Source organism: Ischnura elegans, chromosome 6, assembly GCF_921293095.1.
Source record: "Ischnura elegans chromosome 6, ioIscEleg1.1, whole genome shotgun sequence".
NCBI classification, from domain to species: domain Eukaryota; kingdom Metazoa; phylum Arthropoda; class Insecta; order Odonata; family Coenagrionidae; genus Ischnura; species Ischnura elegans.
The window spans coordinates 57,614,574-57,630,621 of record NC_060251.1 but is presented as its reverse complement, the minus strand read 5'-3'; the positions used below and the strand labels follow the sequence as shown (position 1 = coordinate 57,630,621).

The 16,048-nt window shown below is 37.5% G+C and overlaps 1 protein-coding gene across 1 annotated transcript in view; it reads right to left on the bottom strand.

Moving 5' to 3' along the window:
• The window catches only part of LOC124160751 (cadherin-23-like), a 92,359-nt gene extending 76,594 nt beyond the window's left edge, over positions 1 to 15,765 (bottom strand). The window contains exon 1 of the mRNA XM_046536763.1: positions 15,345 to 15,765. The gene's annotated coding sequence lies outside the window, so the exon portion shown is untranslated. The remainder of the gene's footprint in view (positions 1 to 15,344) is intronic.
• Between the last annotated feature and the right edge of the window lie 283 nt (positions 15,766 to 16,048).

Below are 16,048 nucleotides of genomic sequence, written 5' to 3'. Positions count from 1 at the left end.
CTAGGTTCTACTCTCCCTTCAACCGCAGGAGTCGCACAACATGCAACTACATAGATAAGTGACCAATCAACGCTGGATGTATTTTTTAAAAGTTCCTGACCAGATGTTCAGCATTTTCTATATTCCACATACCGGGAAACTTGCAGGTCATCGACGGTTAGAAATTTTCAATGGGGCAAACATGTATTTTCACTGAAATTCGCATTAAAATATTCTTCGGCATATCACACGAGTGATGACTCTTTCAATATTAACAAAAAGTTGCGCCTAAGTTGATTAAACATTTCTATAGGTAATAGAAGCGGGTGTGATTTGGTGGAAATCCTTTATCGCAGGAGTTTAAGGAATAAAAATTTTGGTATTTCCACATGGTGATTTATTTTTTCTGACCATGGTTTCGTTATAGCGTAAAATGTACAGAGTGAAGGGGACAAGGCGACTTTTGACACTGAAAATGTTACGCTGTAACGAAACCATGGCCAGAAAAAAATAATCACATGTGGAAATACCACAGTTATATTCCTTCAACTTCTAAGGGAAACATTTTCATCAGAAAATTTGAAAATTCCTCAGAGTTAAATGTTTTGTTTGTGGGAATCATCTACTAATATTAATCCACATTTGCCTTTTATGGCAAATAAATTTTATTATTCGTGAGTATATTCAATGGAAACACCGACAAATGAGTGGATCACGAACTCGTCTTCATCCTTCCATTACTTCACCCATACAAGCCACCGTTCCGCTCCAGTAATGAACCAAAAATGTACCACAAAATCCTCAAATGAGCTAAGTTAATTAAATATCTAAGGAACATATTTGTCATTTTTTTCTCGGCCAACTGAGCATGTAACGGGTCTCTTCGGAGCTTATCTTTCTTACAAATGGAAGAAAGGTGTAGGTCGTGCATGGAGGAGCACCGACCGTTAAATATTTGCTCAACTTTTCCAGCTTTTTCAGCCCTCGCCTTAATGGAACGGCGGATTCCGCTACTTCAGATGCGCAGTCATGAATCTTTCAATATGCAGTGTTTTTAAATTTATTCTGCAGTTTTTTTAGACTGGTCTTATGCAAGAACTTTGTAACGCCAGGGTAATGTTTAGTCTCCGTTACGTTTTACTTTCGAACCACCGTTTTGCTGAAAAAACCCGAGGTCTGTAAGAAAAAACTTGATTAATTTAAGCAAAGTTAAGCAAATCAACCATGTTTATAATCCTCCTCAGGCAACTTAGCGTTTAAAACCTTAACATTGTCAATGTTCTAGCCCGTACTCATGATTAATCTATTTTATAATCTAATAAGTAACATCAATACCATTGATTGACCCTGAATCGTTTGCGAATACATCATTGGTATTTAGGAACTCGTCATTCTGTCATAGAGCAGCACTCCGCCGCGCCGCCGAGAACTGATACTCGCGGCGACTAAATCCCAAAATACGATCGTTCATCTTCGTCAATTTACTCAGTCAAGAATGAATACTGATTATTTAAAATTTATTTATCATATTTTAATGATTAGACCTTAACTTATACTCATCATTTAATCACCACACTTACCCAGTCCCCTAGCCTTACTGTGAATTGAAGAGGGAAGTTCAATGTGAGAGGGTAACGGGTGGAAGTGATTAGAACAGACCAATTCTCAAAATGTGCTCCACATAAATCTACGATAATTCATTGCGTTCCATAAACAAACGTATTAATAAATCGAAACGTCGAAAGGTGATATGGAGGACCTCACCCGGTGAGAAACCCGAGAAATATTCAATGCAAACACACTTTAATTTACGAGGATAACTTTGCAATAGAACAAGTTGTGTTCGAAATATGAGTCTTCAAACTGGGGTGACCGATAATACTGCTGTATGTGTCGCACTTTGTATTATCAAAAGGGGGATTTTTTGGTTTTGAGAACCGCAATTATAATTCGCTAAATCAGAGTTTGGAGTGATTGGTTGGTTACTATCAAGAAGGATGGACCCCCGGATATGAAAATGACGAGACGACACGGCATAGGCGAGAAAAAGGTGGAAGATATTATCATTTTCCAGGAGCTCTTAAGATGTGGAAGAGAACGTGTTTTTTACTCGCTTTGACCTTGACTCCTTGAACCTTTCTTTCCTACCACAGAAAATGGGAAAATTATTCCGCTAGGAACGCTGAGGTAAGGCGAAGGTGTTCCTCATCGAGGCTGGGAGTCAAACCTTTTATATGGGAAGCTCTCTCACTCTCCTGTGGCGTCAAGCTTGTAGTCCGAATATGTTGATTCTAAGGGCCCGACAGACTTAGGGATCCCATTTGACAAAGAGTCAAATGAAATTCCTATTTGCGATAGTGCTCCAAAATCACCACATTCAGACTAATTTCTTGATGTCACAAGTTCTGTGCCCAGACTATCTGTATATGTAAGAGGTTGCTGGGAGCTACTAGAGTGGTGGAGGCTAGGTGCGAGGCTTAGATTGCACGACCTATTCAAAACAGATATCTTTCAAAGAGTTTAGGTCCAACGTGAACGATAAAATTCGAAAAATATTTTTTCGGACGGATAGCTTTAGGAATTAATGTTTCCCCCGATCAATAAGGGCTTAAATAAATGTTAGGTGGAACTCAATAGTCCTATATTCCGACGTCCATTTTTTTTGTTAATTTTTTTATCGATGACCGGTGGTTCCAGCATATACCACCACACGCCTTTTGAGGTGGCTTGCGAGTTAATATGTGGATGTTGATCTAGGTATTCTTCCCGGAAGAGAGGACCGGTATCTCTCTTGTGGCGACACGTGCACTTAACATATACAACCACATCACGTCTACGCTCACTCACGCACGCCCTTAGTAACGGGATCACCTCTTAATTTTGACCCTTCCTATTCTTGGGATCAATGCATTCAAGTACTTGCTATTATTGCATTTTGCATTCATCTCAGAGCCTGTGTATATCAATGAAGGCTTGCACTGCAACACCTCCAGGCCAAGGATTAACTGTCGTTTAAAAATTAAAGACAGTTGAGATAAGATTAAATGAAAAGATTGCGCAAATCCGAGTAGATTAGTGGCTTGAATAGACCAAATTATTTTTAATGCGCACTAAGCCGGGAAAAGGTTTGCACTACGCAATAACTTTGAGAGGAAGTAAGAGAGAAATCTTTTTACTACGCAGAAATGTGCACTCCTTTGATTTACACGTGGAATTCAACAGGAAGAAGTGAGTGACAACCACAGTATAAGTTAAGCTATTTTATTTTAGCGGCGGAAGATTTTTCTGCTTTTTTTTGGCAAGAAACTGCGATTTTTCACCGGGAAAAACAGACATTACGATAAAGCGTGTTTATTAATATGTTTGTTTATGGAACGCAATGAATTATCGTCGCTCTTTATTCAATTAAACTGATAAAAACGGTTTCCCAAGCATTTTATAAGTGCCCGATGGATGAATAGGATTTGGGCTTTAAAGAACAACGTAAATGAAGGCAATAAAATTCCCTCGTCTTGTACTGTAACGGACGGATTTTTCAATAAACAAACGTAGTTACATTCAACTTTTGGGATGGAGTGAACATCCGAACCGCGTCATTTTACATTCCCTACGCCCAAAAAATATAATCTTTTGGACCTTCTTCTTGGTCTCTAGGTCATCATCATGACTTCACCAATGAAATATTTATGGAATTCTAAGGATATCCGATTTCGTCTAACCTTTCAACGGCAGGCGTACCCAAACGTGGACTATTGAAATGCTCCAAATAAACCGGTATAAGTCTCCAAAAAAATTTCACAAAATGTTTCATCCCAAATTTATGCGAATTTCCAAACACCATCTCCAAAATATACGGAATGTACAGAAGGCCTCGTTTCTCCTCCTAAAACAACTTTCTTCCATTTCCAGTCACCAGAAGTGCATACTACTCCTTTTTCCTCTGCACATACAAAAATTGCATGCAATTCATGAGTTTTGACTTCAACACACCATTCGTTTTCTAAATACTCAAAGAGTATTATCATTATTGAAGTATTCTACCGATCGAGTTTGGTTTCCATGGAGTACTTAAGACGAATTCTGGCAATCTCCCATCCCTTCATGAACTTCCCTCATAAATTCTCAACAAGCCCTTCACCCTTTCATTTTATCTAGAAAAGCCTATTATTTTCCTTTCTTTCCCTTGTTTACCCAACATTTTACAATCTAACTTTATTTTTAACATCCTGTCCTCGCTCAGTATTCGCTCCATCCACACCTACTCCTCCATTTTTCATCAGCTAGAAAACTGCCTTATAGAGTTCAATAAATGTATATTTGAAAGCGCCTGATGAAATTAGTTAAATGGCTAAAGGCTATATTCTTTTAGCCGAAAGAACTTCTCGAACACTCACTCTATCTCACTTAGAAGCTTCCTTGCTGAGCATAATAAATTTAAATTTGCCAGCGCCTGAAAACGTTAGTAAAATGGCTAAAGAATATATTCCGTGAGCCAAGAGTACTTCTCGAATTCTCTCGTGAACAATGACTACACACGCTCCGACGTTAGCAACATGTCTGACTCACGTGTCATTATCCCCGAGCGCAAATAGAGAAATTACTTATCCCTTCACTTCCCCCAGCGACCCGGGAGCGGCGAAACAGGAAGGATTTTGCCGATGGGAATCAACGCACCGAGACCTCGGCCACTTTTCCCCTCGACGTCGCACACAACTCCCCCGCAGTCATTATTTCCAGCACATCCCCACGGCGCGAGGCCCGAGACACCTTCCTCCGCAGACGCACAAGAGAGCGGCCGGGACGAGGCAGAGAGCCAGCCTGGGCTTCCAAGTCGCCAACCTCATCCCACCTCGGCGAACAGCCCGAAAACAGGTTTTGCAGTGTTCAGCAGAGATCGAGAGGAGTGGATTCCAACTCTCTCTGTTCTCGCGAGGATGCTATCAGCTGCCTCTCGAACAAGGGCTTACAAACAACCCACGAGCAGCCGTCTGCAAGAGTATGCGGATTCGCGCAATACGACTCGTTAATCATTTCAGGGAACCAAAATTCTGATTTTGAGATAGGACTAATCTTTATTCAATCTAATAACTAATTTTCAGCACACAAATTCCCTTACTTATCCTAAATACCTCTCTTCGGGTTCGTCTTCGATCATGGTTTCATGTGGTGTCCCTCAAGGCTCCGTCCACGTACCCCTCCTGTTAAGTTTTAACACTATCGATCAAGCAACGAACATCATGGTTTCTAAGACAATGCTTTACACCTTATTGTTAATATTTACCTCAAGTAAATTTAAATTATCTTACGATTTTAACAGTTTCAAGTTTAAAAAAGGTAAGTAATTCGAACACTTCTGAGGTTTAATGCATCACCTTGGTGCATTAAATGATGTTTACCTCACTTTAGATGAGCAGCCACATCATGTTGATGAAATAAATATAATACTTGTTAACGTCCCTATAATTACATATTTAAAGTGGGAAAGTAATTCATTGATTGGGTGATTGACACAAATTAGTAGCCAAAACTGTGATATTTGTAGGTATATGGAATATTGGACGTAAAAGTAAAAAAAAATTCATCGGGAGGAAAAATCTGAAAAGTTGAAAAAGTCGAATACTTTTCGAGATATATCGACTTGAATTAACATGGGAGCCTTATGGGACTACAACTTTATCGCTTTTATTTTGTACTTTTAAACTTCCGAGGAACATGATATTCAATGGACATGGACTAGATTTTTTGGTCGATTTTTTGGTGTGGTTGTCATAGCGACGAATTGATATTTAGTATTTTTTATTACTGTTTGAATGCTCTCAATGCTTTTCTTATGGGAAAACTTTAGGAATTTTTTTGACCAACTTGCAATAATTGTAGGAAAATTTCCTTTGCCAAAAAGTTAGATAATTCTTTGGTTAATTTTTTGGCTATCTTGGAATTTTCGTACGTCGAAACAATTCCGAGGAATAAACGATTTCGATTTAACATTGTCGTGATGGGCGAATTTTCAAACTCGGATTTCAGCCTTGAGACATGTGCCATATGAAAATTTGGACTCTTTAGGAAAAACCGTTAGAGGGTTCTCCGAACCCTCACGTTTGAGCTTACTTTCGCCGTAACCCTCTTGGTTAATTCATAATTAAATTCCGAAAAATGTCCTGCACGCGAAAAATCATTGTCGCCATTTTTTTGTGGAGCATGCAATCTTGAATATCTTAGCAACCGTTTAAGCTAGAGAAATGAAATTTTCAGAGTAATACTTTTATCACAATAATCAACTTTTGCAATGATGACCATTTCGCTCGATCGATTCATGTGCGAGTTATATCGATACCAATCTCCTTGGTTACGCTTAAATCGCTAATAACTTTTTTCTAAATCAAGGCATGAATGTGAAAGTCATATATAATACTACTGTTAATGTCTTTTCTTCGACAAAAGTTAAATCAAGCGAATCGAGCTATTACAGTCGAAGTTATGATCGATAAAAGGTTGCATTCGATTGAGCCATTTTTCAGACCTATTTACATAGTTACGGGGATAAAAATTATAAAAATATGTAAGGGAAGAAATGAATTATGCGTACACATAAATTATTTAGATGAGTATTGTTTCCTAACGAAGATATATCAATATGAATTTATATCTTTTTGTATTAGGTCCCCGTAAGAAATACACGCATCGCCCTATATACGTCACCAATATATGAACATAGGCGAAATTTTGAAAGCGGGGATAGTAGAGAAGAGAGGGATAAGGGTATGGCCATCGCATGGAGGGGTTATCAATAGGATGCGAATTTTTCAATACAGGTGGCAGTATAGTCGAATGTACGATTCGATTTTTATAGCAAATACGGAAATTTGCATAAAATGATACGTGTATACGTTGGACCAATGAAATTTAGTGAATTGGTACATCATGGTATTCCTCACAATGCGCAATGGAAACATGTTTTGTATATAGTCTCACGCTCGATATATATCGAATCTATTTTCTCTTAAAATATATCAAATTGCTATAGCATATAGGATTTTACATCTAAGGACATAGTAGACAAGGAAATACATAGTAGATACCCATATCCCGGAAATTAAACCAAAAACATTGCAAATTTCAAAGTACAGATGTCAGTATGATCGAAAAGTCGATTCGATTATTATAGCAAATACGTTAATTGGCATAACTTCAATTGTGTTTCCGTTGGACCAATGAAATTTGGTGAATGGGTACATCTTTGTATTCCTCACCATGCCCAATGGAAATTTGTTTTGTATGTAGTCTCACGCTCGATATATATCGAATATAATTTTTATTAAAATATATCGAATTGCTATAACACATAGGATTTTACATCCAAGGACATATTTGACCAGGAATTATATAGTAGATACCCATAGACTGTAAGTTAAACCAAAAGCAATGCGGATTTTAAAGTACAGATGTCAGTATGATCGAAGAATCGATTCGATTATTCTAGCAAATACGTTAATTGGCATAACTTCAATAGTGTTTCCGTTTGACCAATGAAATATGTTGAATGGGTACATCTTTTTATTCCTCACAATGTCCAATGAAAATATGTTTTGCATGTAGTCTCACATTCGATATATATCGAATCTGCTTTTTCACAATTTATATCGAATAGCTATAACATATAGGATTTTACACCCATGGGCATTCTTGACCAGGAATTATATAGTAGATGACCATAGACTGGATATTAAAAAAATGTCATTGCGGATTTTACATTACAGATGTGAGTATAATCGAAAGATCGAATCGATTATTGTAGCAAATACGCAAATTGGCATAACTGGATTAGTACATACGTTGGACCAATGAAAATTGGTGAATGGGTACATCTTGGTATTCCTCACATTGCCCAATGGAAATATATTTTGCATGTAGTCTCACATTCGATACATATCGAATCTGCATTTTCACAAATTATATCGAATAGCTATGACATTTAGGATTTTACACCCATCGGCATTCTTGACCAGGAATTATATAGTAGATGACCATAGACTGGATATTAAAAAATGTCATTGCGGATTTTACATTACAGATGTCAGTATAATCGAAAGATCGAATCGATTATTGTTGCAAATACGCAAATTGGCATAACTGGATTAGTATACACGTTGGACCAATGAAAATTGGTGAATGGGTACATCTTGGTATTCCTCACATTGCTCAATGGAAATATGTTTTGCATGTTGTCTCACATTCGATACATATCGAATCTGCTTTTTCACAAATTATATCGAATAGCTATAACATTTAGGATTTTACACCCACGGGCATTGTTGACCAGCAATTATATAGAAGATGACCATAGCGTGGAAATAAAATCAATATCGATGCGGTTTTTACAGGGCAGATGTCAGTATAATCGAAAGATCGATTCGATAGTTATAGCAAATGCTGAAATTAGCATATTTTGATTAGTATATACGTTGCACCAATGACATTTTTTGAATGGGTACATCTTGGGATTCCTCACAATGCCCAATTGAAATATTGTTTGCGTTTAGTCTCACGTTCGATATATATCGAATCTACTTTTTCTTAAAATATGTCGAATTGCTAAAACATATAGGATTTTACATCCAAGGACATAGTTGACCAGGAAATATAGAGAAGATTTCTGTTAACTGGAATTAAAATCTACGGCATTGCGGGTATTACAGTGCAGATAGCAGTTTTATCGAAAGATCGATTCGATAATTGTATCAAATACGCGAATTGGCATAACATGATTAGTATTTACGTTGGACCAATGAAATTTGGTGAATGGGTGCATCTTGGTCTTCCTCACAATGCCCAATGGAAATATGCTTTGCGTGTAGTCTCACGATCTATTAATATTGAATATGCTTTTTCTTAAAATATATCGAATCGTTATTACATACTGGATTTTCTATCCACGTACATAGTTGACCAGGAATTTTGGGTTGATGATCGAAGACTGGAACAGGATTGCGTATTTTCAATACACGTGTCAGTATACTTGATAATTCGATACGATAATGATAGCAAATATACCAAAGCTATTTTTTTCAAATTGGAATATCTTGAGATTAACTATTTTTTAGTACCAAAGAAATTTGGGGAATCGTTACAATTTAGTATTTTACACACTGCATTATGGACATATGTTTTGCGAGTGGTACATCTTTATATATTTATCTAAGGAATCTGCGTTTCATTTTGAAGTTTCGCTTATCACAACGCTTTTGGACTTTAAGAGTTGAAAAATAACCACAAAATCATCACTGTCTAGAAATTTTAAAAACCTTATTCCAATTATGTCTCAGTGCTAAACTTAGCCTATTCAAATAATGAACTATCCGTCAAATGAAATCATATTGAAAATAACAAATAATTTTAAAAGTAAACAATTAAGTTTCTTGCCCTTTCAGAAACCGGCAGGGAAATTTTTGAATATTTTAAACACTTATGGACACAATACTCGACAACACGTGACACAACAATGTTCCCACCCTCCTAATTACCCGCTTGAAGAATTCAAGCACCCAATCGACTCGTATAGTTTATACAGCACGGATCAGCTATTCAACGTAGCCCCAAACCGCCCACAAGCGCTTCCCATAATCCACATTTGGAAGCAAAAAAAAAACACTTGAGTAATAAAGTTTAATATACCCTTCCGAGTAATTTTGATTAAACGTGAGCATCTACAATTTTGATTATCACTTCTCCGTTAAATAAATAAAATTATTTTAGATTCGCTATTTCTAGTAAAACGTTAATGCACTAAAATTCCGAGTAACTCTGTAAAAAGGAAATAGTGTCCCTCCGATCATGTAGATCCCGTCCCGCCAACATAGTACGGAAGATGAGATCATATAAATAAAATAAGAGAGATAGATTGTAGAACAGACAGATTCCGAATGTCATTTTTTCCACGATCAATAAGAGATTATAATGGCAGCAATAGAACGCGTAAATAGATTACATGACTTGTAGTGTAGCCTACTAACCTACGTAAAACTTAATGCATGTTTCTAAATTCAATTATTATTTCTAACAGCATATAGTAGTATAGTTTGTTATTATACGGGACGTTTTTTGGACGATGTGGTGTGCATGTGGGAGTCCAAATGCGTGCTGCATGCTGGTGATTGATCACCCCCTGCCAAAAACCCTAGAGGTGGCTCACAGGGTATTATGTAGATGTAGCAAACATTATTGTCGGGAGATTGACTATCTCCGACGAAGGAATCGAAAGAGAACATAAAGAATTTTATATATTACTCCAATCCCTTCATTTGATTCGAATAAGCCTATTCCTGGTACGATGAATACACAGTGCTCGACATTCACATTAACCACTATTTTTCAGTATTGGCGGAATATCTATTTCAGCCGGTAAGTGGAACGCGTATTTCTTTTAACAAAAAAATTCAAGACATAAATACCGTTGTCATATCATCTTAGTTTACAGTTTCTTAGCACTTATACTAACCGAGAGATGACCAAACGCCTAAAAACACCTCACTCCGACTTATTTGGCTTACTCCTTATGGTCTCTAATGATAATCTGTGTTTTCCGGGAATGAATATCATATTTTCCACACAAATATGGCGAGGAGAGATCTGAGGATGACAAAGAGATCAAAGCAAGCAGAAAAAAGCCTCGGCAGACGCCGGACCCCGGAAATGCCACAAACGAAGCCTTCGATGCATATGAATGCCAAGAGATCTTCCTCAAGAATCTTCACGCTCCAGATACTAGATTTCCTCAAGAACAGCCCATGGCGTGTTGTTTGTCTTTTGTTTGTATATTATTCCAGATTAAGAATTTTAAGTGCATCAAAACACATATTCTACGAAATTCCTACTGTTTTATTTTATAACGACACCTTAGCAAAAACATCTTAGGGGAAAAGACTACAGGCATATCATTTGGTAATAAATGTATTATATAATGGTCCAAATTCCGCAGACTAGCCCGAGCAAATATATTTTAACATCAATAACAAGTCGACTAGACACAATCTACGTTTTAATACACCATATTCTTCCATATCCTCATGATTAATAGACTAACAGGGTAGTGAGAAACTTCAAAATCATTTCCTCAGATAGTGATACTTTCAGCATATTTCCCTCACCGATAGAAAAGAACTAGAAACGGTGCGCAAAATAATAAATAACAGAACTAAGTTCATGATGTAACCTAATCAATGCTCTGATTTTATTTAATACTGGCTGACCCGGTGAACATCGTATCACCTTCGCATCTATCTATGTATACACAAATCAATTGGAGTTGGTTATTCTCGCTAAAACTCGAAAACAGCAACACCGATTTGGCTAATTTTGGTAATGAAATATCCGTGGAAGTCCAAAACGCTATTATTTTTGCGATTCAAAGGAGTTACTTTTACCTTCAAACTAATTTTTTACACACTAAAATTATCGCCAAACTCTATCAATTATTTTTTCGGTCACTACTTGATTTGAGTGAATATACTCTTATGTATTCATACGTGGTAAAATGTTCCGTTAAATAAATTTACAATCATATATTACAGAAAATGAATAGTTTTACCACACATTTAATTAGGGAAATGAATGCAAGAACGGGGGGTGATTTGAAGATGACTGGACGCAGCACATCTGGTCGACCAAGACCACGGTATATGGTGGATATAACAAAATTTTTCGTCGTTATAATCATGGATCCCTTCCACCTCGTCGTATTTTTAATTTTCGATCTCACTACAAACGTGAAACATATCCGCATTTCTCTGGGGATAGCAGGCAAGCATTATTTTCTAATAATCGAAACTCATCTGCAGGTGATGCCAAGTTTCACATCACTCGCTCCCCTGCATAAGAGGGCGGATCCAGAAAATAGCGCAGGGATACGAATTACCCGAACACTTTCACATTGTGATCCTTTAGGTCTATAGTCACTGTCTGTGATTAGACTGAATACAAAGACCCAGACGAGAGGGAAAACACCCACCTCAAGCGATTCCAGTTTCTATTAGGGATTACCATGATTACCTCAGCACTGTGCAATTGATAAACTTTACAATAACTGAAATTAACATCTTTTTCACTACGGTCTTGGCCGACCAGTTTCGGATATGCAGTGTCCATCCATCTTCAAATTAATCCGTTCTTGAATTAATTTCCCCAAGTAAATATGGGAAAAACTATCCATTTTCGTAGTATTTGATAGGAATTTATTAACCTTAATATTTAACACTTATAAATATTAAGGGAATATCAACAAAAAGGAAGTATTAATCGAAAAAAGTAATTTATAACAAATTTTTCATGAGCATGAAAATGTTCGCACCATTCCAACGTTGACAATCCGCATTGAGATTGAGTTTATCTTAAGAAGATAACTGAAAACGCAAGAATCTGCAGCTATAAATCCAATGTTTACTCGGCTACAAGGTGAGTGTTTATCTGAAGGAGTGGTATTTATAAGTTTTTTTTAAAAAAGACCCTTGGACGTCAAGTAGGGATGGCAGGCATTTCACCATCAATGGACTAAGGGAAGCTATTACATTAGCCAGGCAGCGCAAATAATCGTATCAATGAATATAGATCCTCATTCCAGAGGGGGGAGGACCGCTTCCCCTATATAAGCCCCTGATAGGATTAACATTGGCAACTTTAAGTATGATATGACTCCACTACAAAACGTAACGTTGACTTAATCTAAACAAGTAAGTATTTATGGATAGTTTATATTTAAACATGTACGAATAATATTAGATAAGTTGATGTATCACTGAAAGCCGCGTCCATGCCTTTAAGTATAATTCATCAACTAAGTGATACTGCGGTACTTAATTTTCTTTAGTTTAATCATTTCAGAGGAGTAACTTGCACTATCCATAAAATTTCCGAGCCTGCCCACAATAGCGAAACTCACTGCGGTCGTACCCATGACTAAACCAGCAAAAGCAATCTCATCGTCTTGTTCTCCTCCAAAGTCACGTTGCAATAGATAGTACCTCGAGTGAGACCGTAATCACGAATAATCCATTACTCTTTCGGCAAGAGCGAAAGATTCGATTGGACATGAGGGGAAAGCGAACAAAGAAGCAAGAGGGCGTAATGCACGACTCAGACCTTTGACCTTTCGCGAGTCTTGCTTCCTCCTCCAAGTAGAAATTGAACACACCCTTCGGTTCGAAGCACCGAGATCCGTTTCAACCGACAAAAAACGGGCCGCCTGGAGGTTGAATCGATTGCGAAATGCACAAAGCAGCGTTTTCTTACCGACGAAGAACTGAATTGGCTGTACTCGGCGCTCAAGCACACAATTGCAAGACAGAAAATCAAAATTGGATGCCCAAGATCGAGGCTAGGAAATTTGAGGATGCTTAATAATAATGCTTTATTTGCCATGATAGATCAGATACATAGAAAACATAACCGATATATGGCACGTCAAAAAGAAATTTAGATACATATTGCATGGATGCTTAAGAATGGTTCCAAAAAGACATTACTTACATTGAAAAACGTGGAAATTATGAACCACTTCTTCAAAAAAATTGAATATAAGCACCGGAAACGAAAATGGAAAACCAAATACATAATGGCTTGAAAATTTATGATTAAACAATTGACGACGCAAATGGATTTCATATTTCGTCACGTCAAGTTAGCAATGTTGTTGGATATGCTGATGCAGACTATGCTAATCATAATGATAGAAAGTCTGTGTCAGGCTAAGTTTTCAAAGTTTATGGAGATGCAGTTGTTTGGGCTTCAAGAAAACAGCGCACAGTTGCACTTTCATCTACTGAAGCTGAGTTTTATGCCCTAGCTTCAGCTACTGCAGAACTGCTTTGGTTGTATAATTTACTAGTTGAATTGAAAATTCAGGTGAAACATCCAATTGTTATATATGAGGATAATCAAGCTTGTATTAATTATTTGTCAAAATGGGATCAAAAGAGAATGAAGCATATTGATGTAAAATGTAATTTTGTAAGAGAATTAGTCAATAAGAAGTTGTTAGATGTTCAATATATACCTACTGATTGTCAAGTAGCAGATATTTTCACCAAAGGGTTACCATATACATAATTTTCAAAACACAGAGCAGAACTTGGTCTGACTGAAGGTTAATGACGTAAAGTTGTATATTGTGTTAAATGAATAAAATTAAAAAATAAGGGTAGAGATGAATGAGAAATTGAGGAGGAGTGTTAGAGAGTGCAATTTCTCATATGTTTAATGTTTCTCATATGTTTATATAGGTTACCATGTTACGGTAAAATATTGTTGTTGTTGTTGATTAAGTTCTTGTAATGGTTGTATCTGTATGGCTTCTTAAAAATCAAATAATAAGAATATTAACGAAATACAACAAAGTTCCCGTTTTATTTTATGCATTAGAAGATTAATGGTAAGGAATATATTAGGTCATTTAAAGAGGCGGTAAGGAATTATATAAATCTGCAGATCCGCAACTCACCTTACGGAGCAATATAAATAATTATTTCCTGAGATCACCAGGAGGAAAGTCGATGACCGTTTCTCGCGTCATATCTTTAACCATAACGTAGCAGTGCTGTTAAAATATTATTTGAAGGCATAAATACTCATTTGGGTAAGATGACTTTTCAAAGGACATCTAGCCAACTGCTGATCAAATCGTATACAAATACGATTTTTTTGCTTACTAAAGTAAATTTAGAAATACACAGACGATGGTGTTTGCTTGTAGTACTTTGTAAAATTGTCCGGCGAGCTCAGCTGAGTTCACTGACAATTTGACGAAATATATCCCGAGGGGAATGAGTTTAGCTTCAAGGCAAGCATATTGTTGCGCGTACAAGAAGTCAACAAGCCTTCCAAAACGTCACGGTGTGTGTGCTTTTGCTTCATTTACGCTATCTTAAGAAACAATTTATACTCCTTAGAGATAGAAAAATACGTTAAAAAACGAGGAAACGAAGTTCATGCATTTTTGCATCAACGATATGAGTTAAAACCGTCGAGCAAAAAAGTTTGATTCGGAAACTATGATCAACTATTTACATCCATGCTCCTAGTAGACATTGGAGTTCAGAGTTATTAGTTAAAAATTTACTATCCTTTGCAAAATTCCGTCATACTAGTTTGAATACTAATGTCTTATTGAACGCTTTTCCATTTTAAAAAAGTACACCATGCCAAGCTCTTTTTTTCGGTCAATTGATCGCATGCTAATTATTTTTTGCCATTAACTATTTAATTAAGGACTCAAAAACGGAATTCAAGCACATTTGCAAGGTAGTAGGTACAGGTGCAAATTTTCCAAGTCGTTTTTTCCTTCACAAGCATAGAGCACATAAAGTTCCTTCACTTACTTTCTGTTTCAGTCGCTTTTAAATCCAGACTTCTTGTCGGCGTTCAGGGATCCATAACACGCCTTCGTGGTTACGACTCCACACCTTCCAGGTAGAAAACACGGTTCCGCATTCAGCCTTGCCTCAATCCACTTGCACTCCGCCGGACCAGGAAATAAAAGAACCCTCCGAACTGCCTTGCACACTCACACACACATGGGCACAGCCCCCCACTCACTTCACTTCTGTATAAGATCTCGCCGCGATGGGTCTCCTTGGGGGAGAAGGTAAGAACTTTCACCGGTCGGTCCGCGGAGCACTCCCCGGCTCAGACAACGAGACTGAAGCAGCGGAGCCGAAACCAGCTGCCGCGACCAAACACTACAGCCTGTGCACCGAAGTCCGGCGGCTTTCCTACAGCTTCTTGTCTTCCAACCTCGCGGTCTCGCTCGTAATGCCTCCCGCAGAGGAGAGGGGCTGTCATGGGGGCGTAGGGGAATGTGGGCAGGTGGCTAGGATGGGAGCCTCTCGCTGCCGACGGAGGACATCTCGCGGGCGGGTGGGAAACCTCAACGACCGATGGAGACTTCAACGCTCGTTAAGCCGCCAACTTTTGTAACACTCAAATTTAGTTCTAGCCACTAATGCAAATCATTAATGAGGTAATTCATAGAAACAAACAAAATTCATTTCACCGGAAACTTCGAAATATGGCTCCTTCATCG